This window comes from Callithrix jacchus, chromosome 13 (genome assembly GCF_049354715.1).
Source record: "Callithrix jacchus isolate 240 chromosome 13, calJac240_pri, whole genome shotgun sequence".
Lineage (NCBI taxonomy): Eukaryota > Metazoa > Chordata > Mammalia > Primates > Cebidae > Callithrix > Callithrix jacchus.
The window spans coordinates 111,514,439-111,531,924 of NC_133514.1; the positions used below are offsets into that span (position 1 = coordinate 111,514,439).

At 33.8% G+C, this 17,486-nt stretch overlaps 1 protein-coding gene and 1 pseudogene across 12 annotated transcripts in view; both read left to right on the top strand.

Annotated features, from left to right (window-relative positions):
• Positions 1-17,486, top strand: part of CCDC102B (coiled-coil domain containing 102B) — a 361,810-nt gene that overhangs the window by 133,284 nt on the left and 211,040 nt on the right. The gene's annotated exons all lie outside the window — the stretch shown is intronic.
• Positions 9,516-10,734, top strand: LOC118146927 (succinate dehydrogenase cytochrome b560 subunit, mitochondrial pseudogene; annotated as a pseudogene).

A 17,486-nucleotide genomic window follows, 5' to 3' on the forward strand; every position in this document is an offset into this window, starting at 1 on the left:
GCAAACCTTCACATTCTGCACACATACCCATGACACGTCATACCTATGTAGCAAACCTTCACATTCTGCACACATACCCATGACACGTCATACCTATGTAGCAAACCAGCACATTCTGCACACATACCCATGGCACATGATACCTGTGTAGCAAACCTTCACATTCTGCACACATACCCATGACACGTCATACCTATGTAGCAAACCAGCACATTCTGCACACATACCCATGGCACATGATACCTGTGTAGCAAACCTTCACATTCTGCACACATACCCATGACACGTCATACCTATGTAGCAAACCTGCACATTCTGCACACATATCCCAGAACTTAAAGGGTAATAAAAGAAAGGAAAAAACATTTTAAGTCAACCCACTAATCAGTATAAACAATAAGTTAAATATGGTATATATCTTCTCTGTGGTTTTGCATTCATGGATTCAATCAATCTCAGATCAGAAATATTCAGAAAAAAAATCTACAGAGTTCTAAAAAGCAAAACTTGAATTTGCCAGGTGCAGAAGTGAATATACACACTTATAATACGTGCCTCTTTGTCTATAGGGTTCAATCACCCTGAGGACAGAAACCATCCTTTTTATGAAAAAAATCTTTGTGGGCTCTTGCTACCTCAGGGTCTGACTCTTAGAAGTATCAACAGATGCTTGAAGACAAGCTTAATGGGAGCAGATAAAGAACACTTTAGGGCATGGGAAGGAAAGTGCTGAGAATTAGCACTGCTTATTTTATCTTATTCACTATTGCTCTGATTTTTGTTTATTCCACATAAGTGAATTTTGCTGATTGTTTATGTTTGCATTGTTCACACAAAAAGGCACAAAGTCCCTAAAAAGGAAAGTGAGATTTTGTCAGTGATTTGGTCACAGAAAATATTTGCATAGGTCAGACTATTCCCAAAGATTTCAAGAATGTCCTATGTGAGGGGAGAGTTAGGGAATGTATTAACACATTTTAAGTCACCCCAATAGCAAAACATATAGGAAACAGTGTTTCCAAGAGCAATTTATTTGTGTAAGAAGTAAGCAGCATCACATGTTCAAGTCCCATTGCAAGATGGACACACAGATTTCTAGGTTAGGAAATTCCTCTTTGAACCACATACTCAACGTTAACTTATGAAATATGTAGAGAGGTGAGAGAGTAGGGTTTTTGACTCTTCCTAAGATAGGGGTGCCAATAAGATGAATTCAGAGGTGAAAGCTCTTGTTATGTTTCAGATCATTTTATTAAGAATGCTCCAAGCAGAACCTCTTTGAGATTTAAAATTTAGTCAGAAGGCATAATCGCTGTAATCCTTTTGAATAAAACAACCTTTGCTCTTTACATATTTTAACAGATTTACTGAAATATAATTCTCATACCATACAATTCATTCACTTAAAAATGCAGCTAAGTGGCTTTTAATATATTTACAGGGTTCTGTAACTAATACCATAATCAAGTGTAGAATATTTTCATCAGTCTAAGAAGAAACTCAGTATACATTTATAATCATTCCTTATTTCTCTCCAGCCCTAAAAGCCTGAGAATACCATTAACTAATTTTATGCTGTAGATTTCCCTATTCTGGGCATTTCATATAAACGGAATTTTGTGACTTTCACTTTAGGTAGGTTTTCAGAGTTTCTGTTATCTGCTATGACAGTACCTTTTAAAGCACAATTCAATAAAGAACATATACATGATGATTTTTAAAAACTGATTAACTTATTTAGAAAAAATATTAAATGGTGTAATTTTCTCTTTCCCATAAGAAAAATATTAATATTCAGGTATGTGTTAGTCATGTCTGAGGCAAGAAACAAAAATTTTAAAATATCATTTTCCTTAAATGAAAACTTTAGATTCGGCAGAAATACAGGCCACTTTCTCCTGTTTGGTAGAGGAATGAGTCAGAAAACAAAAGCAAACATTTTAATTTCCAAGGCTTTGAGGAAATGTAAGCTCTTTCACTGGAACCAGAGTTGGCACTAAGTTTTTACTTCATAAAGTTAAATCACGTACTTTGACTTCAATAAAATATACCCAAATATGAATATTTTTCTTTAGTTTTATATTACAGTAATTACTGTACAGCTCTACACAATATGTAATTAAGAATTAAAGAATGCTAATTATTTTAAAACTCTATTTGTCTATAGGAAAAAATGTAAAGCACGCACTTCTTCTGAATATCTTTTTTCTCATCTTTTTCTTTCTCTTTTTTTTTCTTGCTCTGTCACCAGGGCAAGATCTCAGCTCACTGCAACCTCCGCCTCCCGGATTCAAGCGATTACCCTGCCTCGGCCTCTGAGTAGCTGGGACTACATGCGCGTGCCACCACGCCCAGCTAATTTTTATATTTTAGTAGAGGTGGGGTTTCACCATGTTGGCCAGGATGGTCTCAATCTCCTTACCTTGCAATCCGCTGTCTCTGGTCTCCCAAAGTGCTGGGATTACAGGTGTCAGCCGCTGCATCCGGCCGTTTTTTTCCTTCTTTTAAGAAACACAGTTTTGCTGTTGCTCATGCTGGAGTGCAATGGCAGGAGATCCTAGCTCACTGAAGCTTTAAAATCCCTGGATCGAGTGATCCTCCCACCTCAGCCTCTAGAGTAGTTTGGATGACAGCCATGCACCACCACAACTGGCTAATTTTTAAGTTTTTTAAATGTTTGGAAAAGGGGGAGGTTCTCACTGTGTTTCCTAGGCTGTTCTCCAACACCTGGCCTCAATGTGATCTTCCCACATTGGCCTTCCAAAATGCTGGGATTAAGGGTGTGAACCACTGTGCCCCACTATCTTTCCTATCCTATCATTTCAACTTCTGTATTAGCTGAAGGACTCAGTTTCCTTGAGGAGAATGAGAGAGGGAACTTATAGAATAATCTGTGGAGTTTAAAAAGTTTCTAAGTGATAAATTAAAATGGTATCACTTTCAAAAATATATCTTGAAGATGTTTCTACATGGCATTTTCCTAAAATCACAATAATGATTTATTTCTTTTTATAGCTATGATTGATTTAAATATTATGGATAGAAATAAAGTACCTTTATGTGTTTTATAACATATACACATATATATATTGTGTGTGTGTGTATATATATATATACACGTACACACATATATACACACACTTATACAGTATACACACACAGTATATATGTGTGTGTGTGTGTGTGTGTGTGTGTTAGACCCATCTTCTAACCTTATTTAATGCAAATATTTGGAGAAGAATGTTTTGAAGCACTTTAAAGTGTTGTATTTATTGTTGGTTATTTGAGCAATTAATCAGCCCATATTTCCTTTTCACATGTAGAAGATTGAAAAGTTTCCCATTGCAGTGAGAGAGTGTTTTCCATTGAATATGGAGCGCAGAGCAGAGCAGCTTACCTATGTCTCCATAGAAGCACTGCTCCACAGTTCCTGAAATCTGTTTTGAGAAATAAAGCAAGAATTGGAAGAAAACTAGCTGATTACTGTACATTAGGCACAGATTTTTATCTTTTGCTTAAGAAATAATCCATTCTTTATTTTTGTTTTCTCTATTTTCTTTTAAATAATTACATGTACATATGAACACAAAGCATTTATATAAATTTATACCTATCATTCTACATTAAAAAATTGTATTGTAGACTTCATTTTTGCATATATATTTTTGCTTTCCTGCTCTACTTATCTTGTATCACTCACTGCAGATTTCTTTATTTTTCTAATGCTAAACATAAAATCATATGCAAATATGTATGAATAACTATACTTATATATTGTATATGTGTACTTATATGTGTACACATAACTAATGACAAGTATATACAGATACCTATAGTATTCTGTAATTTTCATGTACTGAATCATACGGATACTTTTCCTACTCAACATCTCATGGCCAAATCTCCAGGAAATTAATGCCTTTGAATGGCTTCAGAATGTTTCACAACGTGGTGATTCCACAGTGTATTGCATTATTTTCCTAATGGTGGACTTAATCCTCTTTTCTGTCTTTTGTCCCTGTGCACAATTTTTCAGTAGACAACTTTGTGCATGTATCATTACACTCTGAAGCTTTTATTTTTAGTCTATTTTTTAATGACTCAGTTTAAGGCCGGATGAATGCTCTCATGCTAATCTACTGCAGGAAATCTAACCTGAGGCTTTCACTTAATCTATCTGGGATTCTCTCTACTGTCCTCAGGAAGGTGTCTCAATTCTGGAGAGTAACATATTGCCATAGACCTGAAAACATCTAATCACTTTTGTTACCTGTGATGTCTGCACATGAGGTGCTCCCACCAGGCAACCACCAATCGATTTTCTGTCATCATAGATTAGTTTGCATTTTCTAGAATTGTGTAAAAATGGAATCCCACACTGTTTACTTTTTCCTTCTATCTTCTTTTACTTAGCATACCTGTGTAGAGATTTATCATTGATGTGGATATCAAATTGCCTCTTTTCCCTCTGGCTGATTTTAACACTTTTTTCTTTATCACTGGTTTGATTGTAATGTGCATTGATAGGATCTTCCTATTTCTTATGTTTGGAGTTTGTTGAAGTTCTTGGATCTGTAGGTTTCTACTTTTTATTATATTTGGATAATTTCTCATCATTATATTTTTCAAACATTTAACCTCCCCTCCTCTTTGCCAGAAACACCAGCTACAGTATATTAGGTGGCTTGAAGCTGTTCTACCATATGCCCATTGGCAGTCATTGAGCTCTCACTAGGGTGGGCTATTGGAAGGATGTTAGGGAGTTCTGATCAATGGTTTGTATCAGTCCCTTTGAGGTGTGCCCCAGTTTTCCAGTGTTATTCTCTGTGATTTGGCCATCTATCTTTGCTAACTGACACCCATTGAAGTAAGATTTCTACCTTGCCACAGAGAAAGGGAGAAACAGAATCGCTATCCTTTTTAATATATACATTTTAAGGAGATGGCTTTCAGGTCTTTAGAATAAATATTTCTGGGATGTAAAACTGTCAAGAAGCTGGGAAAATATTTATTCTTTAAAGGAGCAGAAAAATAATTGACAAGATTTTGTTTTCAAAATACATGCTCCAAGAAGTAAGGGGCACATAGTCACAAGTAAACCTGTCTGAAGTTTTGTCAGGCTACGAAGAACGTTACGTTTCTTTTGATGACTACCATGCTTATTTTATCACTTGTGCTTTTTTTTTTTTTTGCCGTTTAAATTTTTTCTCTCTCTCTCTCTCTGCAATATGGATCATATTTCTCTGTTTATTTTCATGACATAACTTTTGATTGGATCCTTGTCATTATGAATTTTACCTCTTTGGGTACTAAATATTTTCATCTTTTTATAATTATTCTTAAGCTTTGTTCTGAGTCCCAATTCCATTACTTGGAAATACACCTTTCATGTCTTGAAGCTTTTAAGTCTTGTTAGATGAGACCAGAGTAGCATTTAGCTTAGGGCTATTTACCTACTGAGTACTGAGACAAAACCATTTGGATGGAGTACTTGACCTAAGGGACTGTGAATTATGAGGTTTTCCACTCTGGCTGTTGAGAACAGGGATGATTACTACAGGCCTTGTGTGAATCCTAGAGGTTGCTACTTTTCATTCTTTCAGATGTTAATTTTCTCACAAGTATGCACTGATCACCACCCTGCTGAGTACTCTGTACCCCCCAGGTTTCGCTCTCTGATGGTGTTCATCAAGGTGAGCTCAAGGCTAGACATTTTATTTAAAGACTGTGACTAAGAAATACAGTTACTTGTTGTCATTCAGAATCTGAAGCTTTTAGAAATGAATAACTCAAAATTTAAAGGGAAAGCAGCCATATTTTTAGATTAAAAATGAATAATAGAAAGCAATTGGTTTCTAAAAGAGCTAGGTATTTACCAATAATTTTACAACATAACTTCTTTCTACTGATTGAACAAATATATATAATCATCTCTCTCCAAATATATATCTTATAGATTAATAAGCAATCACATAAGGAACTACACATCATCTTGTTTTCTCTTATTATATATTTTATTTTATCTGACATGTGCTAGATAACTTCGTGATAAAATACAAATTACATTTCTCAGATCAATATTCTGTACAAGTCATGATTAATTCTCTATTGACCATGTGATATCCTTTGTAACCTTGTGGATATATCAGTTAAGAATAAGAAATAATTCTTTGGGAGTCTAATTGGTTTTTCCTGCCCTTTAAGTAACTCTGTGGACAAAAATCAACTATCAACTAAAATGTCTAACCTTGGATTGTTGAAACAGGCATCGAACCTTCATTTTGATGCATTTGAGTCAGGTATTACAAAATGGCAGCACTGATTAAAAACAACCATTTGAATAATTTATAATAGACACAATAAGGATGTATTATTTTTTCATATTTTTATTTATAAAAAAATTAAGATTCACTAGTTCAACTCTTGGATGAACTACCATCCATATTCATCTGTACCCCCACAGCCATATATAGAAGCAAAAAGGTAGCTTCCTATTACATGTATGTTACCTAGGTCTATGTCAAAAAGTAATAGTGTCTACAAGAGATGACAGGTTCTGTTAGTAAATTACTAAAAAGCAAAAAGATATTAAACTAATAGATCTTGCACTTTAAGATAAATCAGATATCATTATGCTTGGCTACTTTCTAAGTATGCCTCTGAATGGAGAGTGAGCATAGATATTATATTTTTAGAATGTTTTATTATGGAAAATTTTGACTATGTGCAAAAATAGAAAGAATACTTTAATGAACCCCAGCATTTCCATCAGCCATATTTAATAATTCTCATCTCATGAACAGTACTTTTTGTCTGTATTATTCCTATCCACATTTCTACCTTAAATTATTCTGTCTGGAGGTGTTACTGCATGAATCTCAAAACACAGAGACTTATTTATCACTAAATGTAACAATAACATTTTAAACCTAAAAAATTAAAAATAATTTAATATTAGTGTTCAAATTTTCAATTTTCTAAGAAATATGATTTTTAAATCAGAAAGCAAATAAGTCAGACATCTTTATTAGATATATATTTTTAAAGTGTATTTTACATAAATATATATATTTTTTATCTATTTCTTCCTCTTTTTCTCTTTTTATAATTTATTTAAGAAACTAGATCATTTATCCTGTAGAGTGTTAATTTGCAATACCCTATACTGTAGTATTGTTTGCTACTTACTCTATCCTCTGTGTTTCCTATAAAATGAAAGTCTAATTTAAGGGGTTTGATTTGATTCAATTTCAAAACTTTTTCATAGAAATGTGTCAGTGTGTTTCTCTATTAGGAAGCACATAATCTATGATCGTGTCTCATTATGGTATTAGCTGACTGATGCTCATTGCCTAGAATCATAGATGAATCCGGGGTTGAAAACTATGTTGCATTAATTTGCTCTTCTGTTCCTTCCACTTTATTCTGAAACAAATTTTCTTTTCTTACATCTTCCATTTTTTCAATATAGAAGAGACAGAAAAGTACAAAGAAGAAAACAAGAAAGGTCACCCAGAGAGAAGCACGCTGAGATTTTTGTGTACAGTCAGCTAATTTAAAATACTGACTTACGGGATCCTACTGCTGCCTGCTTTTTCATTTTTCATGAAAATAAAACTTGACTTGAAGTGTAATGACTTTTTCTTTCATTTCTAACTGTTTCCTGGGTACTATTACATTTTTCTCATTCCTGGTTTTCCTGCATCATGTTATTTATTGTTTTAATAATTTTGTTTAGATTGCATTAAAAAATTCAGTTCAGGTTTTCTTTTTCTATACTGGGCCTATATCTTCCACTGTTTTGTTGTCAGTAGCATACTTTCACCATCTTTAAGAACATTATTTTTATCCCTTTATCCTTATAATAAGACCATATATGGTTCAAGTATGATTGTTTTCTGTTGCTCATTATTGGATGAATTAATTTTTGTGCTGATAATAAAAAGATATTGAATCCAGAAACATTTTCTGGCTTCACTGCTCAAGAGCTGACTGTTCTTGATATTTTCACAAAATGTCCACAATATTTCTTATTCTTTCCAGATATTCCTGGTTCTTTCCAAAAATGCCTGGCTCTGCCCCATACCCTACTTTCATCTGGATTATTTGATTTCGCTGCTTGTATTGCCACCGTTCCTATCAATTTGAATTCTATTATCAGTATTCACCTCTCAGTACAGGGTGTGTTTTTGGAGGAAGCTTTGTGCTTTCTGTTTTGCTTGGTTGTGTTAACGAAAATATAAAGGATTCAAACTGTCCTCATTCTTTAGGCTTTACCACAAGCCTCTTTTATTCACTCACAAATCAGATTATGTAAAAATGTGTGAACTCTCCTAGTTTTACTTACTGTTTTCACATTGGCCTGACATACTTGCCAAGGCATGACTATTGCCAACTCAAGAGTTCTCATATTCTCATGTCCTCTTCCTTTTCTTATGTTTTCTCTAATAGATGCTGATCTTCTGCAATTCATGAAGTGTCAGTAGATTTTCTTAACCCACTTGTATCTTAGGGTTCTTCGGGATAACTTTTCACCTCACTTTGTTGTAGGCATCTACAATTTTGATTTTGTTAAGTTAATTGCTCTGACTGGCTTTATTGAGAGATTTGCAGACTTTAGAATAATTATCGTCATTATACCACTGCCATCTTCCTGTAATTCCTCACAGGAATAGTTATATGTTTTTTAATTCCAGATTCACAACTTCCATATATAGTCATTCATAAATTAATCTGCCTAAGGAAGTACTTTGCAAGCAAGTTTTCCTTTCCTGTATTACCTTATATCCACATTTCAAATGAAGGACATACTCATCTCTTTTTCTCAATAATATTTTGAAGCATTTTGCCAGAGTGGAAAAACACTTGGGAGTACTTAACAGAGAGATATGTTGAAATATTTTTGTGAAATAAACTAATCAATGGGTCACAAACCTTTGACATTTCAGGTTGTCTCTAATTTTCTCCTTATAAGAATATGGGAATATGACCTATCAGACTGGTCAGCTTATAAATAATAACAAATAAATTTTGATATTAGATAAAAATATGGCTTTACCATATATTTAGAAGGATATTTAATAAAACACAATGACTCTGCTAAAGTAAAATTTCTTCCATGTCTATCTAACATGTGTGATCAATTTTCTTAATGCCCACATTTACAAAAGAATGATAATTTTTATCTCATTCTATCAGTAATTTTATCCATGAACACAAAAACTGACAAAAAGTTCATCTATCTCATTGAGATATATTTCTAGTAAATTATTAATTTATATTTAATAATTATCAAAATATGTACTATCTTTTTTATTTTTAAGCAATTGCGTACACATAACAATTGTTAAGGTAATTAAATCCAAAAGAACCTTTTTAAAATATTTGGGGGCTTATAGTAATAATAGACACATACATACTTTTTACGCACATTTTTATTGCATATTATAGAATAAAAACTTTCTAAAGTATAAACATTTCACATGTCATGGTATGATATCTAAAGGCCATTGGATAATACAAATTGAAGAAATAAAATAACAATATAAAATTGTAAGTAGATGATAGTAAATATCACATCTCTATGTTTCTTAGATATCATTGTTATAGTGAAGTGTGATATAATCATTCTATTTAAAATGTCAGCATGTAGACTTTTGTCCAGGTCAGATACAAGATGGTTGAACTCTCACGGAGACCTCTTAACTGTCATTGCCTCTGAGCCCACTTTAGCCCTCTGCTCTGTATCAGAAAAGCCATTCCTTTGGGAACCCCATTCAAAAAAGAGATGGAACTGTTCTGGAACAAAAAGATGGGTTCAAATCAGCCTTTATCTTCCCATAGCACTATCTACAGTTGGTCTCTTCTCATGGCAATGTACACATGCTACCATAGCAGTGGTATTGCTTTGAGTGCAGGGGTCACTCTTTTTGGTATGTCAATCCTGTTGCTCCCTAGGAACTTTGAGTCTTATTGCATTCATCTTCCCTCTCATGTATCACTCCTGGAGTGGAATCTCACACTTGATGTGGTACCTGAGTATAGCCCTGAAGATTCCCCAGCTACATCAGTCCAGAGTGGTTGTCTTGGTTCTTACCGTGTTGTTGCCTGTAGGGCTGGCAGCCATGTGAAAAGCTGAAGTTCCCAGCATTGTCTTCCCACACACTATTACATTCACCTATCTTCCCATTTGTCACTCGTCTCCAGCCTGGGCAAAGTTCTCGATTTATTTAGATCCTTTGGTTTCTTCAGATCTTCTGGAGCTCAGTAGCAGATCATAGTAGTGGAAAAGGGTTCAGTTTTACCCTCGTTTCTAAATATGGAGTGGCTGCAAAATCTTCCCTTTTCCTGCCCACAGCTTGCCTACTCTGGGCGTAGAAGCACTTATGCTGTCTCCATACTGGGCTCTGATTTGTGCTGAGGGTCAGCTTTTGGCTGCTTCTCCCTGAGAGAGTGGAAACTGCCAGCTCTGTGGCCTCTGTCCTAGGGGCTGTGGGTGAGGCTTTTGGTGCCACTGCCTGTGGGTTGTTGACTTAAAGGACAATTCTTTTCATTGGTCAGAGCCCAGGCTTTTAACACCTACATGATGTTATTGTAAGAAGAGAGAGGAGGGAGTGGAAGGGAATTAATCTATCCAAGCTAGAGGGAGATAAAGAGGGCTATAGATCTTGGAGCTACCGTTTTGGGAAGAAAATATATATCTTCTGACGGAAGAGGAAGATCCAGACAGTTATCATTGAGCATATTATTTCTCAATGATATTTCTTTTCATTACATTTCCAGAAAAACAAACTTCTTAATTTCATGCTTCCAAGTCTGTATACCAATTTTTTTCTAAAACTGAGCTAAAATACTCATTTTTTAAAGTCAATATTTAAAATTCACTAAAAATTTCATTTTTGAGTTTAAAGAAATAAACCATTTTAACAAAAACTTTTAAAACTAAAAAATGCATCAGCAAGAGAACAAAAGACCACTGAGATAAGTTATTTGGCGTCCTTATTTTGGTTTGAAGAATACATTAACATTTTCATTTGTTTAAGCTAAACATTCTTCAGTGTCTTTTCTACCATTCTCCAAGGTTAAGGGAGGGAATTATGTAAAAATCCACTTTAAAGGGATTTTGGTTAAATTTCTTGAAGCAGTGATCTAAGGCATGAACTGCTTCTCTGTGGCTTATCTGCCCCTTTGAAGACTTCTCTGTGCATTGATAAATAATACATATTATTTGTAATTTTAACCTTGCTGTCACATATTTCTGGGTCCATTGCCTTTGACTGTACTCTTTGGGCACATTTCCTTCTTACATTCCTCACCTTTCATAAGTATATATTGTTACCAGAACCTGACTGTTAAATACTTGGTCATATACCCTTAAGCTAATTGATATTCAATACTTATCCCAAGAACCACATTAAAAAATTATGTGTATCAACATGAAGGCAATGGGGACAGCTAACAAAAATGTATTGACCAAGGTCAAATTGATCACAATTTCCAAAAATGACTCAAATTTCTGTGTGAAGAAGAGGTTTGAAGAGTGAGCAGGATGAGGAAACTGTTATCGGCCTGTTACAGTAAAATAGGAGGAAATATTCAGGTGTCCTAAGCTTGGTGAGGGAGGAGATATGTGGATAGCAGAGAAATATGCAGGTGAAGGAAGTGCCAACGCTTGGTGATTAATCAAATGTTGCAAAAGCATGAAGATGCAAGGGAGGTGACAGAGAAGGAGAGGTTAAAGATTTCTGACCTTATCAGCCAGGTGGCCATCCACCAAGAGCATACATCAACAAGAAGAGAAATGTAAGGGAAAAAGGCAGTGAATTTCATTCTGAATATGTTGAGGTTGTGTTGGAAGTGTTTGGTGGGATTTTGGATTTATGAATATAGAAAGGAAATTTAAACAATGAACAGAGAGATGATGGCTTAAGCCATGACAGTAGATGGGCTAACTCTGGGTTGGGGCATCCAGAAGACACCAGGCAAGGCAGAGAGAAAAGGGGAAACTGCACAGAAATCTGAGCAGGAGAGAAGCAGGAAAACAATTCTTGGCACAAGCCCAAGAGAGTCTTTGACCAAGGGCATTGCCAACTATATATAATTCAGCCAAGGATTCAACAAAGTGCAGAACAGAATATTGTGTGCCTGAAAGTATGAGGAATGCTGGTGGCAGAAGCGAGTGAGAAGGGTGAGTGCAGCAACTCTTTCAAGGCACTTGATATTAAGAGAAAATAAAGAACTTGAGTGGAAGCTCCAAGACTGGATAAAAGATTATCCTTTTTGTAAATTTGTTTAAGTTCCTTGTAGATTCTTAGACCTTTGTCAGATGGATAGATTGCAAAAATTTTCTCCCATTCTGTAGGTTGCCTGCTCACTCTGATGATAGTTTCTTTTCAGTTCAATTAAATCGTATTTGTCAATTATGGCTTTTGTTGCAATTGCTTTTGGTGTTTCAGTCATGAAGTCTTTGCCCATGCCTATGTCCTGACTGGTGTTGCCTAGGTTTTATTCTAGGGTTTTTTTTTTAATGGTTTTAAGTTTTATGTTTAAGTCTTTAATTCATCTTGAGTTAATTTTTGTATAAGGTGTAAGGAAGGGATCCAGTTTTAGTTTTCTGCATACAGCTATCCAGTTTTCCCAGCACCATTTATTAAATAGATAATCCTTTCCCCATTGCTTGTTGTGTCAGGTTTGTTGAAGATCAGGTGATTGTAGACATGTGACGTTATTTCTGAGGCCTCTGGAAACCATAATTCTCAGCAAACTAACACAGGAACAGAAAACCAAACACTGCTAGTTCTCATTCATAAGTCGGAGTTGAACAATGAGAACACATGGACACAGGGAAGGGAACATCACAAGCCAGGGCCTGTTAGGGAGTGAGGACAAGGAGAGGGAGAGCATTAGGGCAAATATCTAATGCATGTGGGGCTTAAAACCTAGATGACGGGTTGATGGATGCAGCAAACCACCATGAAACATGTATGCCTATGTAATAAACCTGCATGTTCTGCACATGTTTCCCAGAACTTAAAGTAAAATAATAATTAAAAATGATTTTCCTTCCACCTTTGATCTTCCACACTCCCTCATCCCCAACCTAAATGGAAAGTATTGAGCAATTAAATGCTAATGGAGAAGAACCCAAGAAAATTTCAAGATGCATGAGAGAAACCCCTAGAATGAATTTGCCAGGTACCCTAAAGATATTCCAAGTGCAATTGGAGTGATTAGACTTTGACTTTAGAAGAGATATTTATGTTCTTTGAAAGGATAAAAGATTTCTATAAAGACATGCAAATTTGTATATTTCAGCACAGGAAGTTGGAGGTCTATGCAAAGCTCTTACTTCTCTATAAAAGAAGTTGAAAGATCCTTTGTTGAAAGTTATGGGAGAAATAGTAGATTTGATGTTCAGGGGAGATTGAATAATTCTATATGTTTAATAATATTGACATAAATATTTGGTGCATTATTTCACAAAGAGCAGAACTTTGGAGTCTGCATTAACTGCTTAATTCTTTTCAGTCATTTTGAAGGTTAAAATGTGAGGCAAAATGGCAATAGGGCAGGTTACTCTTTTTTGCTTTTTGTCATTACTCTTCTTTTTCTACCATATATGAATAAGAAGATATTTTATGTTACACAATACTTTTGTTTCTTAAGCAATATCTTCAGGTTTTTCCATACCACACTTATCTAAATATAGAATATATATTTATATATGTAATATAGAATACATATTTATATATTTATGTATGTTTATATAAATAAGTATTCTTATATATATTGGTAGGATTTTGGATTTATGAATATAGACAGGAAATTTGAATTGAAACCAGGCAAGGCAGAGAGAAAAGGGGAAACAGCACAGAGATCTGAGCAGTGCGGAAGCAGGAAAACCATTCTTTGCATAAGTCCAAGGAAGAGTCTTTGAACAAGGGCATTGTCCACTACGTACAATTCAGTCAAGGATTACAGTAAATATAAGTATAATACAGTAAATATAAATGTATATATTAAAGTATATATTTATACTATATATAAATATATATAGTATATATATAAATATATATTATATGTATTCTATATTACATATAATATATATGTAATATATATAAAATATAAGTACTTCAAATATATATAATTATCAATACTATATATTGAAGTATAGCAGATATTTCTGAGAACAAGAATATGGCAAATTGCCTGGTTAAGTTTTCACGAACACTGCAGTACAAACGGAGGACTTTTAAACAGTGATTTTGGAATTATATTACGGTACAAACAGGAAAAAGAAGACTTACCAGAGAATATATTAAATAAATATTCAATGAAAGGACAGGAACTTAGAAAATGCTTTCTAATGCTGACTAATTCACTTCATAGAGTACTTTCTCTTTCCATCACTTTCAACTTAACTAATGTGCTATATCAATTGTGGATGATTTTCGTAATTCCAATAAATTAATCACCTTTAGCATCTGTAAGTTCACTGCTTTAAACTTTTCAGCTGCTAAATAGATTTTAGTTACAAATCCATTAATCTAAACCTAAAATTGAACAGGGAAGTGACAAAATTATTTTGAGTTTAAAGTACAGTTTTAAAATGTTCAGAGTAATTCTGTTTTTAAAGGAGAAAGTATAGTTGTTTTATTAATCCGTTCATCAATTTCCCTGCTATATTGTTTTAATGGCTTTAGTTGTATAGTATTTTATTTAATACTTATTACTTTTTATTTATTTAGTTTTATTCCTCCATGCCTAGAGTTTAAAAGGAACAGTGAGAAGCCCACGGGTCTGGAGTAGTATAAGCGCCAAGTGTAGGAGATGCGGACTGAGGAGTTATCAGATCATGTGGATAATAAGGACTTTGACTTAAAATAAATGGATTGAGATGCTACTGAAGAAAATTGAGCAGGAGAGTTTCATCATCTGAATTGCTTTTTAAAAGCTTTATTTGGTTGCTATCTTGAGAAAGGAAGTATGAGGCCACATGCACAAGCAGAAAGGACGGAAGCTATTAAAATAACTCAAATAAGAGATCATTGTGGGGTTTTATCAGAATAATGGTGGAAATGGAAAGAAGTAACTGAATTTATTATTATGTTTTGTGAAGGGCAAGCTGATTTAGTTAGCTTTAGTTTGGATGTGGCATGTGAGAGCAATAAATAAGTTAACATATCCAATAATTTGGGGAAGGATGGTATTGATATTTACTGAGATGACAAAGACTGACAGAGAAACAGTTTTGAAGGAGAAGTTCTGAATTTGCCTTTCCAATGTGTTCAGTGTGGGATGCCCTTTAGAGGTGTTGAGTAGGAAACTGGATATGTGCATTCAAAGTTCAGTGGAGAACTACAGGCTGGAGAGAGACACTTAAAGATCTCCAGCGTTGCATCAGTACAAATGCAGTGGGTACATGAACTGTCCAATGTAGTAGATCAGAAACACAACAGGCACCAGGACTAAACTTCAGTACACACCAGTACTCAACTCTATTACCCAACTTTCCTAATACATTTTTTCTTCACATATTTTTAAAAATTCCTAGCGGACTGTATTTTATTATTATTTAAATTTTTAAATTTGCTGTGTCCTTAATTTATGAGTGTAATACATTCTTATTGTTTCTTGAAAACAGTAATTACAGTAGTTTTGTAAACTAATATTCTATTTTATATCTTACATTGGATCTAGTTACTTCTCTTCATTTCCACCATTATTCTAATCAAAACCCACCATGATCTCTTACTTGTTTTAAAAGCCCCCATTCCTTTCTCCTTCTGCATATGTCCTCCCTTTTTTTCTGTTTTTTTTCTTTCTCCTGCTAGACATTCTATTTCTTAATCTCAGCCTTGACTATTCCTGTATTTCTTGTGTCTTTTTTCTTTCTGCTACTCTTATGTTCTTCACATGCCCACGTGTCTTTGATTTTTCCACTCACAATGATGAATAGATTTATTTAAGGTATTTGCTGTGAGTTTCCTTTGCTGTTGTTTATAAAAACTTGCTTTCCTGCCTCCTCTCTCTTTTGAGTGGTACACTTCATTGACAGTTCTGTTTGCAGTTGAAGGGTTTATTGGATTTAATCCCCTGTGGTTTAATGATGAGATTTCAGAAGTTAAATGGGGGACATTCAATTACCAAAATGAATTTGATATTCTTTTGGCACTCCTAAACCAAAACTGGTTGCTTTCATTTTGTTTATATCCTCTCTTTTATTTAGCAAAGTAACGTCTCTATTGTTTTGGTCAGGGATTAATGCCACATTGTCTATTTAGCTTCCATTATAGTGAATTGGACTCACACACACAAACTTTCAAAGAATTCTGTGGTATTACTCTTGTTCTCCCACTTGCCTTCTGTGTGCGCTCTTTATGTTACCAGCGCTGAAGATGGATTCTCTCTGTAGTGTCTGGGGAAATCAACTTCTACCATTATTGTAGTCGATTTCTAGCATTCTTGGACTATGGCATTTTTCTGCTGTTTCCTTTACTATCTCTTGTTATCAGTTTATTGCCTTTCAGAGAATTATTCCAATAACCTTTAGGTTTATAATTAAAGATACAATAATGGTTTAACACTCAGGTAATGAATTTGGCAAGAACATTCCTAAAACTTGCTTCCTCCAGTCATTAGGTTTGTGAATTTAGGAAAGTTACTTAAGCCTCTTAAAAATATGGTTAACTTTTCTGTAGAGTAGGGATAATGATAATAATGTCTAACATATAGGATTATGTTAGCATTAACTAAGGCAATATATATCAAGTTTAGTTCCTGGGGACTAGTAAACATTTAGTATTACCACTATTAATAACAACATTATGAGCACTGTAATTTTAATTTTTTTAAACAGGTAATATAATATTAGCTTTTGTACTTTAATTTGTTATAAGTTTACATACAAATTAATTAATACAGGTGATGTAAACATTTACCCACATAGCTTAAAATATATGTCAATACAACAGAAACAGCATATATGTGTGCAACTACACATTTTATATATTTATCAAATTTCATGGTTCTGCTGAAAAATTCTAATTTTAAGATCAGCTGTGGGAAAATAATCCTTGTTGTCATTTACAGGACTTTTCTCACCTTTGTTTTTTCTGCAGTAATTTTCTATGAAAATTTATTGGCAGCATTTATAGATGTTCTTCACATATTTTATCAGCTTATATATATATATATGTATACACACACATATATATATAAGTATATACATATATGTGTATATATTTATATATGTATATATACTTATATATGTATACATATACTTATATATATATACTTATATATATGTATACATATACTTTTTCCATTGTGTGTGTGTATATATATATACTTTTCCAAAGTGTATATATATATATATATATATATATGTATTGTTTTTCCATTGCCCAAGTTTTTCTCTGTTATAATTAATATACTGTTAATGCTTTATAGAAAATAGACATAAAGAGGATTACAAAGAATACTGA